The sequence below is a fragment of the Lygodium microphyllum genome, chromosome 27 (genome assembly GCF_053477565.2).
Source record: "Lygodium microphyllum isolate KBCC chromosome 27, Lygodium_microphyllum_v1.1.10, whole genome shotgun sequence".
Lineage (NCBI taxonomy): Eukaryota > Viridiplantae > Streptophyta > Polypodiopsida > Schizaeales > Lygodiaceae > Lygodium > Lygodium microphyllum.
The window spans coordinates 91052635-91070492 of NC_141161.1; positions in this window are offsets into that span (position 1 = coordinate 91052635).

A 17858-nucleotide genomic window follows, 5' to 3' on the forward strand; every position below is an offset into this window, starting at 1 on the left:
TACCTAGCAGTCTTCAGCTACATAAATAAATCAACTGGTTAGAAATAAATCCTAACCTTAATTTATTACGAGTGCGCACTCTAAACTCATAAACGTTTATTAATTTAATATGCATTTTGCGGAATCACCCGCTATGGAATCACCCATGTACACACTAAATTAATGAAACGCTCGAAAAGGACAGGCGTTCCCATCAACTTCTCGCACAAAGAATCCACTTTGTGTATGAGCCCCAATCATCAAAGTTTACGGAATCCACCGTTAAACCTCATGGAATCCACCGTGGCACGGAATCCACCGTGAAATATGCCTCCTAGCATCATACCCCCGGATTTTGACTAAACACCAAAATATCATCAAAGAAAACAATTACACAATACTGATATTTCAGAAATATACAGTTCATCATTCTACTAAAGGTAGCAAGTGTATTAGTCAATCCAAATGGCATGACTAAAAATTCGTAATGACCAAACTGTGTTCTGAATGCAGTCTTGAATATGTCAGACTTATCTAGTCTCACCTGATGATAACCAGACTTAAGGTCGATTTTACGAAATATAGCAGAGCCTTGCAATCTGTCCATAAGGTCATCAACTCTAGGAATAGGGTACCTATTCTTTACAGTGATCTTATTTAATGCTCGATAGTCAATGCACATACGATAAGTATTATTCTTTTTCTTGACTAACAATACAGGTGCACCGAATGGAGAACTACTAGGTCGAATCAATCCTCTATTTAGTAATTCCTCAACTTGACTCTAGATTTCTTTTTGCTCTATCTGGTTATGCCTATATGGTGCTTTGCAAGGTGGTTGTGTGCCAGGGATCAAATCTATCTTATGGTCTTCTGGACGTGAAGGAGGTAAACCTGGTGGTAGGTCTTCTGCAAAACAGTCCTTAAAATATGCAAGAAATTCTTTATGCCTAGGGTGCATATGATTTTCCTTTACTTGCAATTCATTCTCCCAAATGAGATAGGATTTACTACTCTTGCGTAATGCATGTTTAGCTTGAGTATGTGAAAGCAGTGGAAAAACATTAGATGCATGCACACCATATAATATAATAGATTTTCCTTGAAAATTAATATTCATTGTGTGTGTGGAATAATCTATATCTGGATTATGCTGGTGTCGCCAAGGCATACCTAAAATAATGTCACTCGACTGTAATGGAACAACTAAGAAATTTTTTCTTTAAGTGTATGAACCAATTTGAATCTCTAAGTCTTGCACTTCCTGTGTACCATTATACCTAGTGCCTAAAAATGCAGCTTTGATGCGATAATGCATAGGTACAATCCGTAATTTCAATTCTTTTACCAATTTTGCTGAAATAAAATCATGAGTACTACCGTCATCATGCAAAATAGTCTTTTCCTTTCCATGCACCAAACATTTCATAGTCAATAATGAATGTGGAGTAGGCATACCTGGTAAAGTATCGGAAGTAGTAGTAGTGTCATCCTCATCTTTAGTGAAATCAGGCATATCTTCATGTTCGTCTTCGTCCATGGCTCCAAGGTAGTTGATATGAGCTGGTGGCTTCTTTGAATGACAATTTGCTGCTAAATCTCCAGGCTGGTGGCATTTATAGCATACTATTGGCTTGGCTTTGGTTACATTGTTTGCAATGGCGGGAAGTCCAGGTACATTAGGATTTGGCTGTGGAATAGGCTTAGGATTTTGATTTACATTGGATGGTAATGCAGGTGGTTTTGCCCAATTCTTGCGGAAAGATGATGAAGAGAAACGACCTGGATTAAATCTTCTAAAATTGGAATTGAATTGTTTAGTTCCATAATTACCATTGGCTTGGAATTGCTGTGGTCGTTTGTCTCTACCGCGTAGCTTATCTTCAGTGTCGTGAGCTAGTGAAATGGCGTCTTCAAGAGTAGCAGGCTTGAACATGTTAACTTCAGCGTAGTAATGCCCAAGGAGTCCAGACATATATTTGCGCTTATGTGTCGCCTCTGGTACGTCTTCAAGCATGCGTAGCTAGAGGAGTGTATTCCAAAAATGCTCTGTATACTGAGGTATAGGCTCACGATCCCGTTGCTGGAGTAGATCCCATTGCTTAATAGCTTTCTCATGAAATTGCGGTGGAAGGAAATTATGCATGAACTTCTTCTTGAAATCTTCCCAAGTAGCAGGACATTCTATGCTCTTGCGTACTATAGTCCACCAAAGTGATGCTCTGTCTACTAAATGATTAGTAACACACTTGATTTTATCTTTTTCTGCATAGGTTTCCTCATGGAAATAGTCATCAAACTAACTAATGAATGCTAGAACAGTCTTCCTTCTCGTATGCCATTGAAAGTACGAAATTTGAAACTTCGTTTACTTATCTTTGATTCCTTGCAAATGGTTTGAGCTTCAAGAGTGGCGTCGATGGTACGTCGAGGTTCTTTTTTGTCGGTAGATGCTCTTTGTAATTTTGCTAGTTGCGCTTGCAATGCTTGCCTATCCAATTGCATCATGATTAAGTCCAGCTTTTGCTCCATCGTAGGTTCAGGTAGGTCGTCTTCATCCATAAGATCATCCATATGTGGTTCCGTCATCTTGTAAAACTCAAAAGACCTTTCTCACTCAAAATCAGGTTAGCGGGATGAGCGTAGCTCAAGTTCGGGGTTACAAGGCTTATGTGTTTTGGGTATATCTTTCTCAATCTTTAGAAATTCTGCGATTTTTCCTTCTTCGTATGCTGAAAATGCTTCAGCGAACCTGCGTATGGATAGAATACCTTCCAATGAACAACTTTGCAATTCGAAGTTTCTGCGCAGGAACAGTCCTTCTAGGAGTTTTGAGCACAAGTCAGTTCTGACTCCAGTTGACTAGTCTGACTTGCAGAGTTGCAGACTTGCAAGACTTAGTCGACTTAATGAACTTGCAGAACTTGATCAGAGATTACTTGCAGAACTTGACTTCTGTGGTGTGTGGCCTGGAGTTGTTGACTTGCAGAGTTGATTTATCTTAAGTAGACTAAGCTTAATTGCTTAAGCTTAGTGGGGGGGGCTTATGGATCAGAAAACAACGGATTTCGTGGGGGGGGGCCGTTTTTTTTGCCGCGCGAAAAAATCGGAGGTCCTCTGAGACCTCACGATTAAAAAAATTTGAAGCGTAAAGCTTCTATTCTCTAAGCTTTGAAGCTTAAGTCTTGAAAGATATAAATTTGAGGACTTATCTCTCTGATTAACCACGACTTGTTAAAGGAGATGTAGGAGTGGTCCTCCATCTATATAGCCCGGTCCTTCACGATCTGATGATAGAAACAGGGGTTCTTGATTGCCAGAAGTCTGCCTGTATCGACGGTTCGCGATGAGATCGACCGTAGAGCTCGATCGTTCCAGGAGCTCCGCCTTCGCACGAGATGGGTAGCGATTGGAATCTCTTGATCTCAGCTCCGCTCTGATACCACTGGTGCGCAGATCGGTCGTTGTATGCTCACGTAGTGAATCCCGGAAGGTCCCCAAGAACAATGAACTCTACTTTCTGCACAAGTTACAAGGTAAAAAGCATGAACGACAAGAGCAAGAAACCAATTGGGTTCAATCTCCCCCCATGCCTTGTGTGAGCGCTTCACAAAGCATGTATTTTATGTATATTCCATCTTCATGCTCAATAATAGCCCAATTTCCAAAAATATATCAAGATTTTAGCTTTTGAGTTTGCTTTTACAAAAATAGAAATAAAGCTAATGGATGGTGTCCAAAGAGTCTAGCACGCCCAATACAATGTCCAAATAGAAATAACATATCCGTGCGCATGGGCGCATACAAAATAATAATAAATAATCGATGCCTCAATAGACATGACAAAATATAGGCGTGGCACCTATCAAAATATAATCCATAGATCGAATACTCGCTAGACTCCAATGCTTTCCTCCGCCACTGCTGCTATCTCTACACATCAACTAAAGCATTAACAATCGTTAGTAAAATAATACAATTAAACCGACAAAAGTGAATACCTAGCAGTCTTCAGCTACATAAATAAATCAACTGGTTAGAAATAAATCCTAACCTTAATTTATTACGAGTGCGCACTCTAAACTCATAAACGCTTATTAATTTAATATGCATTTTGCGGAATCACCCGCTATGGAATCACCCATGTACACACTAAATTAATGAAACGCCCGAAAAGGACAGGCATCCCCATCAACTTCTCGCACAAAGAATCCACTTTATGTATGAGCCCCGGTCATTAAAGTTTACGGAATCCACCGTAAAACCTCACGGAATCCACCGTGGCACGGAATCCACCGTGAAATATACCTCTTGGCATCAGTCCTTGTCGCAAGACAAGTAGATCGAACTATCTAAATCATCTAACCCGCAAGGGATTCGTATAGGCATGGTTCAGTCGATATGATAAAGTGCTAACTAGGGTTTAGCATGTTAAGGATTCGACCTAGTTTTGCACTTGTTACCAAGTAGAAAACCCTCAAACCCAAAGGTCCTACCCACATTCACGGAATGTTGGGCCAATTGGACGCCTATGCAAATAACGATCTAGGATTTCTACCCTCGCCTAATGCTAAAACTCGGATTGAGTTGGAATCCCTAGGACCGAATGTTGACGGCCTAATGCAATTAGGATTGGGTTGGGTAAGAAGATGCCCTAAACCCTGTTGCTTGTCTAAACATAATTCCTTGACCAAGAAATGTCATTCAATGGGTGAAATGATCCCATGGAATAGATGCGACACTTTTGCAACAAGTTGCAACATCGTATGGCCTTGTGGTTGGTTCACAAGAGAGTTTTGCCATTCTTTGGAATGAGGTTGGCACGTTCTTGCGCAAGTTTAACTTGCAAGAGGATGATTCGTCATCCTATTATATCACCTTTCTTGGGGAAAATTTCCAAGTGAAGGGAAGTTAGGTATTTAGGTATTTGCTTGGAATCAAAGGATCAATCAAGTTAGAGCGACATAGTCGCTAGGATTTACTGTCAATTTATGAAATCTAAGGTATTGGTTAAGTTGGGTTAATCGGGTATGGCCCTAACCCAAGGACAAAAGGGTGAACAAACAAACCCTTGGGGGTTCTTGCCAAGTTGCAATTGATCCCGGATCGAATGTTGGATGCATTCGGAGAGAAGGATTCACTCCTTAGCAATTGGCCAAATAAACGACCATTGGATTGATTGTGCTTGTAACAGTTTAGGAGCACTGTTTGCATTGTTTGCACAAAGAACTAAAAGATGGAAAGTTAATTAATGCTTCAGGTTGAAGACCTGAAGGGAGAGGCAGCATCAGTTACCCTCGACTGTCTACATGACCCTAACCAAGGGGGTTGTTAGCTGCATGGGGAACGTGGACCGAACCCGCCGTGTGAGCTCTTTCCGTTGAGCTCTACTTGGAGCATGAGGACGCTTGGGTGCCAGGGGGGCTCTGGCCGTGAATCCCTTGCCTTCCTGGCCCTGCATGAGAGGCCAATGTGACTCGCGATTGGATCTTGAGGCCCGCATACTAGTCTACGGGTGGAATCTTGGATTAGTAATCCCTGTGGATTGCTGGATAGCCTTCGGGCGGCCTTCTGGTGGATTATGGATTGCTTTCGGGCGGATTATAGAATAGCCTGCGGGCCGGACTTTATGGATGTATTTCAAAGATAAATAAGATAACCTGTTGAAAAGGAACTTGTTTGACATTGTTTTTCTATGTCAAGTGCTGAGATTACGTGAAGGAACGAGTGTCTAACTAGCTAATTAAGGAAGCTGCTTGATGCATGTCCAACTAAATGTGGTAGGTAATTACACAACTAAAGCAACCCTGAGGAAAGTGCGGTGGATGTGGCCATGGGTCCGTCCTACGGATGGGTGGCCCCGGTTGGCCGGGAACTTTTCTCAATCGAAATGGACAGCAAAGAGCTCTTCTCAAAGGAAATAAATAGCAAGGGCGCTGACCTAGAGTCTAGGTTACTAGAATCCCAATTTATGCTATTTTAGGGGAACGGAATGGGACTATGCCTTATGGGCAGAGAGGTTGAGACTTGCATCCCTCTCGTTTCCCATTCTCCTTGAACTAAGTGCAGCATGAATCTGCTTCGTCCGTGGCGTTTCTGCGTAAAGTAGTTCGCCTAGGATTCGATGCTAGCTGCCGTTTAGGAAAGTGACTATTAGGGGAAACCCTGATTCAGGTTGGTCCTAAGTGGGAACGGTCAAAATACTTCCGTTACATGGCAGACGCGGGAAGTCCTAGATTGCAAACCCCATAACATTCCATGGGAGTGCTGGGCAGAGCTTTCTAGACACTCTTCTTGATGGACTGCTAAGACGTGTCCAGAAAGGGAACAGATGGACACGTTACATGGATCCAAACACCATTATAGATGAAATTGAGTATTTTGAGAACTTGCAAAGTATTATCACGATGGATTACCGTAGCTTCTCCATTATTCTTTTCGATGTGCAGTGGTTCAAAGTGGTACTTGAAGGAGCTGGGACAACAATTCGATGAGGTCCATTTGTATTTCTCCAAATAGATTCCGAAAAAAGATGGACGGATTTGCACGACACGTTTGTATTTTCGGCCCATTGTGAATAGGTGCATAAACTCATGCTTTTTTAAATTTTATCACAACATGGTACATGTCACAAAAGTTAAATCTCTCTTGTACGTGATTTTGAATATGTAATTTTCTATTCAAACCCCTGCCAACCTCGATGGTGGTATGTTGTACCTTTAGCTCCCCGAAGTGCAATAGTATATGATCAAAGCAATATTCCCAGTGTAGATGAGGACATTATGCAAATAGAGGGGTCGATATTGCAAGGGGTGGAGGCCACTGAAAGCTTGGAGCATGTAGAGGAGCCAGAATCGGGTATCAATGATAGAAATACAAGAGTCTAAGAATTCTTTGAGAACAAGATGGACTTATCCTTTTGTGGTGACTTGTCTATCGACCTTCCAGTGTATGCAGAGTTGTGTCAGGAGATTGACATGGGACCATAGGGTACTTCATACTTAGAGCATCCACCTACTCAATACGTTGACGAATCGCTTATAATGGTACATAATATATGTGTTTTAAGTAATATCATTTTTTTAAGATTTATATTATTGTGCTTTTCTTGATTTATATTGATTATGCTAACATCAATTTTTGTCTCTACATGTGACCTTTGTGGATATTTGGATCTGCACGATGAGTCGAGGGATAAGTGACAAGGAGCTGAAGGAGATCTTCACACATATGTCTCCAGATCAGATAGCTCAATTTAGAGATATGGTGGACCAAGAGTAGTCTCAAACACCATCAGGCCATTTTATTAGATCTACTTTGGTGCGCTCTGATGCTTCAGTTTCTAGTAGACAAGGTCGACACTCCAGACTTGGGCCGAACGGAGGAAGTGGTTTTGTGGGATGTTCCCAATCGGCTCAAGATGCAGGTGCTACTCCTCGCTTTTGTATAGGTTTGAGAGAGCATGGCTCAGGTGAATGTTGTGGAGGTACTGATGCAGTGTCTCCATCTCGTCGTTCTACTATGAGTTGCATCACCTATGGGATTTGTCACATCTGTGGGGACATCTACTCTAGTCACTCCTGGTTTTGCTCAGCCATCCGCAAGTTGCACCCCTATGGGTGCTACTCCGAGAGACACTACCCCCGTAGGTACACCTGATGTACACGGGTCTCCTGGATATGCCCAGGAGCATGGTTAGAGGTTGAAGAGGACAGATCTTAGGCATATACCCGAGAGGGGTATGGATACCTTGTAGATAATAGGATAGGAGCTATCATCATGAATGATGAGGGGAGGAGGGTGATGGCTCGTGTAAGAGAGTTGTGCCAACAAGTTTTTTGGTACAACGTCTTGGATAATTGGAAGAATGTACCTGAGGGGAGTAAGTACTACATAGTAGCAGCCTTGCATGAGGCCGGTACCCACCGCAACAAATAGGTTTTCCACAAGCTAGATGATGGAGTGCATGCATGCATACATGTCACACACACAATCGAACACACGCAAGGCACTTAGGAGTGGGGCCTCAAAGCTTGAGTAGCTAGATGCAGATGATTGGTGCCGACTCAAGGAGGAGGCTACAGATTCTCCAGGACATTGGAGACAGCACCACGAGGTGGTGAGGGCACGAGTGGAGGTACGAGTGGGCCATCATCTTGGGAGTGGCGGCAACATGATGTATCTGGAGGACTTTGTAAGTTTCTCTTTTACTATGCTCACTTATCTTTTTGCAATATCCCTTGTACTGACAATCATGTTTCTAACAATTGTATTTTGTTTTCTTTGTAGTACTCCATTACAAACCATGATACCACTAGCCTAGAGACTCGATATGTAGAGAGACACCGTCTCACTGCATTGATCAACCAATTGTATGGGCGTGGCGGCGCAGTAAGTCACTCATCTTTCTTGTTTGTAGTTATTAATATTAATTAAAATGCATTATTGTATGGTGGACTGATGTGTAGTTGTTTCTTTTTTTGCAAAGTCTCTTCGATGCTCCTTTGCAGTGGGATGAGCTTTCGAATGGCGAGGATCTATAGCTCGCCCTTGGATCTATGGAGTGCACATCCTCTTCGTTCTTCGTCATGTGATTTATATAGGCATTTTCTATGTATTATGTTATTATCATCATTTGTAGTTTGCCATGATTGTATCGTCGGTTTCATTACGTGATTTTGTATTTTTTCTATGTATGATCAGTCTTATGGATTCAGTTACACTTTGCCTTCATTTTGATGAGCATTATACACTTTACTGTAACTCTTTTGTATGGCCCAAATAAAGCACAAGCTATCCTTCTATTTAAAAAAAATCCCCTGTAACTATTGTTATTAGTGTCACAAATTTATTGCACATGTCACTATTAGCATTGCAATTAGCATCGCAAATCTTCATTATATGGTCGCTATTTGCATATAGCGATGCATATAGCAACGATGATAGCGATTGTTCTATGGCGTCACTAATACTACTGAGGTTTTTTGCGACAACGGGGGGTAAATTTTTTTATGAACATTTTCATCACTTTGAACGTCGATATGAGGTCTGTATCTTGTAGTGTCAATTTTTTAGAGGCCTATGGGACCCACTTGATGTATGGTGGTAAAAGTTTGGGGGGGGAGGGGGAGATATAATGGGACATAGGGGAGCAAGCCAAGAAGTGCTAGAGATAAGGGAGAAAAGAAAATGGAAAAAATATACACACCACCCCCTTCCTACTTGCATAGACTAGAGCATAGGCTATTAAAATGCATCAACTAGTGTAGAATATGCATACACATTCAATAGAACTGGGTATTGGAAAAAACAATGCCCAATAAGCATGGAAGAAGGAGGGCGGGGGGGGGGGGGGGGGGGAAAGAGTATATGCATATTCATGTAATGCATGAACAATCTAGTAGTGGTACATATAAATTCACATTTATAGTACCATGAAAATTGCAATTGGATTATAAATAAAAATATATGTGAATGTCTATTTATCCTTTGTGAAATACATGCAACCCTGGACATGGGTCTCTAATAGGTTCCTAAGAACGAGCTTAGACACATCTATAAGTTGTTTCAAAAGTTCAAAAAATGTGTCAATATGGCTACCTATGGGTCTAATTCCTTGTAATGTGCATATACATGCACACACACGTATATATAACATACACACATATGAGGTGAAAAAGGATTTAATTAAAACTGACATCAAAGAAAAAAAGACAAGTTATGGTAGAGAAATAATGAGATGGAGAGCATCACCCATTCTTCTTGTTGTTCATATGAAGAAGGAGTGAGAGAATAAGAGTATATGATTTGAAGAAAGAATAGATTAGAGATCTTTTAAGCATTAATGAATGTGTATCACACAAACATACACACCTACTACATGCTTTTGTGTGATTTAGAGTGCAATCCATAAAATAAATTTAGTGTGTGTGAGCCAAAATACTAGAATATGATGGTTATGTGAGAAACTCCTTGTCACATGAAGTGTGGCTTGGGACATGAAGCATCCCAAAGTACACCCTATTTAGGGGGGGAGAGTATATGCATATTCATGTAATGCATGAACAATCTAGTAGTGGTACATATAAATTCACATTTATAGTGCCATGAAAATTGCAATTAGATTATATATAAAAATATATGTGAATGTCTATTTATCCTTTGTGAAATACATGCAACCCTGGACATGGGTCTCTAAATAGGTTCCTAAGAACAAGCTTAGACACACCTATAAGTTGTTTCAAAAGTTCAAAAAATGTGTCAATATGGCTACCTATGGGTCTAATTCCTTGTAATGTGCATATACATGCACACACACGTATATATAACATACACACATATGAGGTGAAAAAGGATTTAATTAAAACTGACATCAAAGAAAAAAAGACAAGTCATGGTAGAGAAATAATGAGATGGAGAGCATCACCCATTCTTCTTGTTGTTCACATGAAGAAAGAGTGAGAGAATAAGAGTATATGATTTGAAGAAAGAATAGACTAGAGATATTTAAAGCGTTAATGAATGTGTATCACACAAACATACACACCTACTACATGCTTTTGTGTGATTTAGAGTGCAATCCATAAAATAAATTTAGTGTGTGCGAGCCAAAATACTAGAATATGTTGGTTATGTGAGAAACTCCTTGTCACATGAAGTGTGGCTTGGGACATGAAGCATCCCAAAGTATACCCTATTGTTACAACTATATATATCATCTCTCACTTGACTTGGATCTTACCTATATATATACTAACTCTACATCAATATGAATCATTCTTTGGGAGCATGTCTTGTGTATCTCTCTCATACTCTCTCTCTCTCATATCAAAGCTATGGATGCGTAGCAATAACAAGGAAGATAAGTTGTTTCATTGTTTATACTTGATTGAATTCTTTGCACAAGTGATGATTTGATACATGAACTTGTTCAAATTAGAAGTATTAGTTAATTTTGCCTTTCGTCGTGCTCTCGTCATGCTCTCGAATCCTGTCAAAACCACTTGTCAATCGGAGTTCTGGATCAAAAGTTATGACAGTTCAGGATTCAAGATAACAATTCTGCTCGAATCTGCGATTCTTTATTTAAAACTATAATTCTAATTACAATTTGTTAATCCCCAATTACAGTTTGTTAGTCACTCGTCTTCGTTAATGACATTGATAACGACAAGCAAACATTTCGCTATTTTTAGCGATGTTTTATTCTCGTTCACGTTCTTTGTTTAACCGAAATAGCACTTTTCTTATACACGTCATCTCGTCTTGCACGTTACGTCTCTCTATTTTGCGCTTTCTTTTTAGTCACTCAATACTTTTCGTCGTTCTTACGTGCATCTCCCTATTTTGATTGTCATGCATCTCAACTACGCTTATCTTGTTCATGGTTTGCAGACTTCTACTTCATCACATTCCTGTGCTCTCTTGGATTTGGTTCATACCGATTTTTGCGGTCCTTTTCCTGCCTCAAAGTCTCAATATCGATATTTTATAAATTTCATTGATGATTTCTCACAGTACACACATGTCTATCTTCTTTGACATAAGTCTGAGGATTTATCTATATTTAAGCAATACAAGATAAGTGTGGAGCTTCAAACTGGATTCTCTATAAAAACTCTTCGCAGTGACAATGGCAGTGAATATGTATCCAGTCTATTTGATGACTTCTGTAAGGATCAAGGTATTCATCATGAGTTTACAATTCCTTATTCTCCTCAGCAAAATGGTGTTGCTGAGCGCAAAAATCACACTATTCTTAATGCTATACGTTGCATGCTTATACACTCTGGTTTGTCTCGAAAGTTTTGGATTGAAGCACTTCTAACAGTCATTTTTATTCAAAATCATCTTCCAACAGCTGCATCTGCTGGTAAAATTCCTATAACAATCTGGACAGGGAAGACACCTTCAATCTCTCACTTTCACACATTTGCCTGCATTGCTTATATTCATGTGCCCAAAGACACTCGACATAAGTTGGATCCTCCAGGTTTGAAGGTTATTTTTCTTGGTTATTCAGATCATTCCAAAGGTTACAAATTTTATGATCCTTCTACTCAAAAGGTTATCATTAGTCGTGATGCTATATTTGATGAGAAGACTATGGGTGGCACATGGTCCTCAGATGTTTCAGATGATACATAGTCTTTGCTTAGTGCATTTCCTTACTTCCTTGTGAGTCTACTAATTCTGATGATCATAAACCTCCTTCACCTCCAAAGAAGATTGATGAAAATTTGGAGATATATGTTGATCTTCCTATTTGGATTCTATTCTACTGAATATGATGTCTTTGATGATGCTGTGTCTGTCCAAGAGGATCCAATACTGTATATGGAAGCTATCAATTCGTCTCAAAGGGATCAATGGCATGAAGCTATGCAAGATGAGTACGATTCTTTAATCTCCAAAGGTACATGGATTCTTACTGAACTCCCCCCAAATCGTGTTCCTATCAAATGTAAATGGGTTTATAAAACCAAGACCAAAGCTGATGGCTCGTTTGATAAGTTCAAAGCACGACTTGTTGCAAAAGGCTACTCGCAGATTGCAGGAGTAGATTATCAAGAAACATTTTCTCCCATTGTGCGCTCCATAACTATTCATATGCTTTTGGCTTTTGCAACACTATTTGATCTAGAAATTCACCAAATGGATGTTAAAACGGCTTTTCTCAATGGAGATCTTGAAGAAGAAATCTATATGGAGCAACTTAAAGGTTTTATGATTGCAGGAAAGGAGCATCTTGTATGCCAGCTTCATCGTGCATTATATGGATTGAGGCAAGCCTCTCGTGCTTGGTATATTAAGATTGATCAGTTCCTCACATCTAAAGGTTTTGTTGTATGCTTTGCCGACCCAATTCTTTACATCAAATGGGAGGACAAATGTTTTATTATTCTTGCTCTATATGTTGATGATACTATTCTTGTGTCAAATAATATTGCTTTCTTGGATGCTATGAAGAAGCTTTTATCGAGTGCATTTGAAATGGTGGATCTTGGTGAGATACATTCTTGTTTGGGTATTCAAGTTCAACGACACCGACAATAAGGCATTCTTCTTCTTCGCCAGACAAAGTTTATTAATGATATTGTTGAGAAGTTTGGGTTGACAAATGCACACTCTGCCAACACTCCCATTCTTTCGAGCTCCACCAAGGGTACATCTACAACATGCAATGAAGAATCAGCCATTCATCAACCTTTTGCTAATCTTGTTGGTTGTCTTCAATTTATTGGTTTAAACACAAGACCAGATATTTTATTTGCAGCTAACTTTTTGGGATAGTATCTTTCTTTCCCTTCCACTATTCATTGGAGTGCTGCAAAACGTATTCTTAAGTACCTCAAGGGTACTAAGGAGTTTGGTCTTATTTATCGTCGTCGAGAGGATTCTTCTTTATCTTCTTCAACTTCTCTTGACCTTGTTGGATATACAGATGCTAATTGGGCAAGTTCACATTTATCCATGCGATCTACAAGTGGGAATTGTTTCTTTGTAAATGGATGTTTGGTTTCTTGGTCCAGCAAGAAACAACAATGTGTTGCAGTTTCTACAACTAAGGACGAATATGTTGATGCATCATTAGCAACTCGCGAGCTAGTTTGGTTTCGACAACTACTTGCAGATTTGGGACATCCTTCATCATCTAGTACACCTCTTCAATGCGACAACCAAAGTGCTATTAGTCTTACCAAAGACTATATACAACATATAAATCAAAGCATATTGCTATTCATTATCATTATGTTGGACATGAAGTCAAGAAAGGTTCCATTATGGTGGAGCATTGTCCCGGTGATCAAATGGTTGTAGACATCTTCACAAAAGCTCTTAGTGAAGCTCGCTTTAGTTCATTAAGACATGCACTTGGTATTGTTCTAAGTTCTTGTCTCACTGATTGAGGCATGTATCATTGTATTCAAGAAAACTTTATAGTAAATCATTTTTGTATCGTAGGTATGTGTAGGGGCTCGGGTTTTTCCCTTGTTCTCCCCAAGGGTTTTTTCACTCACAGCCAGAGACCTTTGTTTGAGTGGGGATGTTACAACTATATGTATCATCTCTCACTTGACTTGGGTCTTACCTATATATACTAACTCTACATCAATATGAATCATTCTTTGGGAGCATGTCTCGTGTATTTCTCTCGTACTCTCTCTCTCTCTCTCTTAACACCTATGAAGCACAAAAAAGCATAGGCACGTAGTGTCTAGTACACTTAAAAGTACTTTTCAAGCCTCACATTTACCAATAAAGAATATAAGCTTGTCAAATTTTAGTCCAAATGTTAGTATTGAACTAGAAAGCCACCTTCTATAGAATTGTTACCTTGATCTACCCACTTTCTTACTGGATACTTTACACTAGGTATACATGGGAACATAGTTGCAAACCATTTGGGTAAGTTGTATGTTTCTTCTAGGACATCCCTGCGATACCTTCAAAAATAGCATAAAAATAATAATGATTTTTAAAAAATGATTAGATTGAATGTATCATTTTTAAAAACTATTGAAATTTAAGCTACTTAAAGAAGTATATTTGTTTCTTAGGAGCCAAGATTTTAAAAAGCCATGTTTTTGACAAGATTTCCTATCTTTGAGATGGGAGAATATATGTTATCAAAATGCTTTTTCTCAAATACATAAAGTAGTTGCAATATGCAACTATAAGAGATCACATAGATACATGAATATAATTTTTTACATTTACTTTCTAATTGATATAAAACCACCTATTTAGTACTATTCTATTTTAATATATTTGAGAACACGTTATCCCTCCTAGAATAAATGGATACAAATTACAAACAATCTTGAATATGTTTACCTCTCAAAACAAACAAAGAAATAGATGGAAAAAAGAATATTCAAGGCATCAATAATATCAAAGGCAAATATTACCTATGACGAATAGAGTTGGAGAAACTAATGAAGAATAAGAGAAGCACATTCAAAAACTTTGCATATTGTGAAAGTATGAGTATCAAAGCTTATTATGATTGAAGGCAAAGTATCAAAATGATTGTGAAGATCAATGGGAGAAAAAATATCAAAATTTTTGGAGACTATAAGATAAAAACAAAGTCATTGCCTAATCCATTTGGCAATAAAATCATCTCCTAATGGGCACATAGCTCTAGTCAATAACCAACATTAATGAGAAAATTTAATGTTTGAACAATTTTGATCTTAGAAATTATAATATAGAATAAATATAGCATAGATATTACTCCATCAAATGCAAAACAAGTTATGTAAGAAGGTATTGAAAGGTATCTTTGTGACCAAAATATAATTCATACAAAATTTATGAGTCTTAACTCTTATGTAGTGCATCAGATTTTGGGTGCATCAGATTTTGATTACAACCATAATAATTCTTGAAACATTCATAATTTTTCCCTCCATTTTGAATCCCAAGAATATTTGCAAAAACACTTTTATTTTACTCTAAACCTCTCCAAATTTTATGGTAAAACTTGGGTTCTTTTCCTCTCTATTTGATGCATTGCATAGTAATTAAGCATTAAATATCCTGTGTTTCCTTGTCACGAGTTTCTCCTTGTCAATTCGATACATTGGATTAATTATAAGGATAGATATATGGTCCTTTTTTTTAAATTATAGAGTTTGTTGAAAGGTGTAAAACATTTACCTACTTTAGAAATCTTGTCACAAATTAATTGGACATGACCAACACTCTATATAAATTATTGTACTTATATTTACTATATATGCATTGTAGTTTACATTTCTAACTAAGGTGGTCTAAAAAATAGACATACTTTGTCTATTTTGCTTCAAGATACTAGTATCCACTACAAGATATAGACCTTATACCGACGTTTAAAGCGACGAAAATGCAAATAATAAAATTTGTCCCCGTCATCGCAAAAAGTGTCGTTATTGGCGATGCCATAGAATAGTCACTATCACCATCGCTATCAACATCGGTATTGGCATCAGTATCAGCGTCGCATTTGATATCGACACTAATAGCGATGGTTTGCGATGTAAATAACAATGCCAATAACGATGCGAGCAGTAAAATTTGCGACACTAATAGTGACGGTAACAGGGGAAAAAAAAATTTTGTGGCAGGGCAGCATATAGCACTGTGTGCTTTATGAGAGCCATACAAAATAGTTTCTTCACTGTGTACAATGCACTTGCAAACAAAAACAATGTATACTGAAATCATAACACTGATACATGAAATAAATACATGATTGCGTAATAAGCGATTGATACAATCATGACAAGATATCACTAATACATAAAAAATGTCTACATAGATCAGGCGACTCAAAAATAAAGGTGTGTGAGCTCCAGGGATCCAAGGGTGAGCTACATATCCTCGTCCCCCGAAAGCTCGTCCCGCCGCAAAGGAGCATCGAACGGACTCTGCAGAAAAAGAAACAACACATCAATCCACCATACAATAATGCTTTCTAATTAAAAATGGTAACTACGGACACGAAAGATGAGTGACTTATAGGGCCGCAACGTCTATACAATCAACCGATCAATGAAGTGAGACCATACCTCTCTGCATATCGAGTCTCAAGGCTAGTCGGATCGCGATTTGTAATGGAGTGCTGCAAAGAAAACAAAATGCTAACTATTAGAGATATGATTGTCAGTACAAAGAATATTTCAAAAAAATAAACAAGCAAAACAAAAGAAAAACTTACAAAGTTCTCCAAATATGTCCTGTGGCCGCCACTCCCAAGATGATGGACCACTCCGGGCTCGAGTCGTGCCCTCGCAGCCTCGCAATGCTGACTTTAACGTCCAGGAGAATTTGTAGCCTCCTCCCTCAGTCGGCGCCAGTTGTCTGCATCTAACCACTTGGTCTTTGCATCCCACTCTTGATTGCCTTGCGTGCGTTGGATCGTCTATGTGACATGTACGCACACATGCAATCCATCAGCCAGCCCGTAGAGAATCTATCTACTGAGATTGCCACCGGAAACTCCTCGTGTAAGGATGCTACTATGTAGTTCTTGCTCCCCTCCAGTATGTTCTTCCAATGATCCAAGACGTTGTGCCGAAAAACTTGTTGGCATAACTCTCTCATGCGAGCCATCACCCTCCTCCCCTCATCATTCATGATGATGGCTCCTCACCTACTATCGACTAGATATCCATATCCATGATGTTGGCACAACTCTCTCATGTGAGCCATCACCCTCCTCCCCTCATCATTCATGATGATGGCTCCTGACCTGCTATCGACTAGATATCCATATCCCCCTAGAGTGTGCCTAAGATGGGTACTCTCCCATCTGCGTCTACGCTCTTTGGCATATCTAGGAGACCCCCATGTATCCGGTGTACCGACCGGGGTAATATCTCTCGGAGTGGCACCCACAGGGGTGCCACCTGCTGACGGCTGAGCAAAAGCCGGAGTAACTGGAGTAGACGTCCCCACAGGTGTGACAAATCCCTGAGGTGACGCAGCTCCAGCTGAACGATGAGACGGAGACACCGCGTGCGTGCCTCCACATCATCCACCTAAGCCTGAGCCACGTTCCCTGGAAGGGCCATGAGAGCGAGGAGTCGCACCTGTATCCCGTGTCGACCGCGGGCTCACTGTCTCTGTATCTCTGCAGCATCCCCCTGACCCTGAAGCACTCCCTCCCTCTGGCCCAAGTCGTGAGCATTGAGCTCATCTGCTCAAAGCCAAAGCATCCGATCTCCCTGAAGTAGATCTAGCAATAGAGCGCCCTGACGAAGACCGAGACAGCTCCTGGTTTGCCATATCTCTGAATCTCGCGATCTAGTCTGGAGACATGCATGTGAAGATGTCCTGTAACTCCTCATCGCTCATCCCTCGACTCATCTTGAAAACGTCACCTGCACACA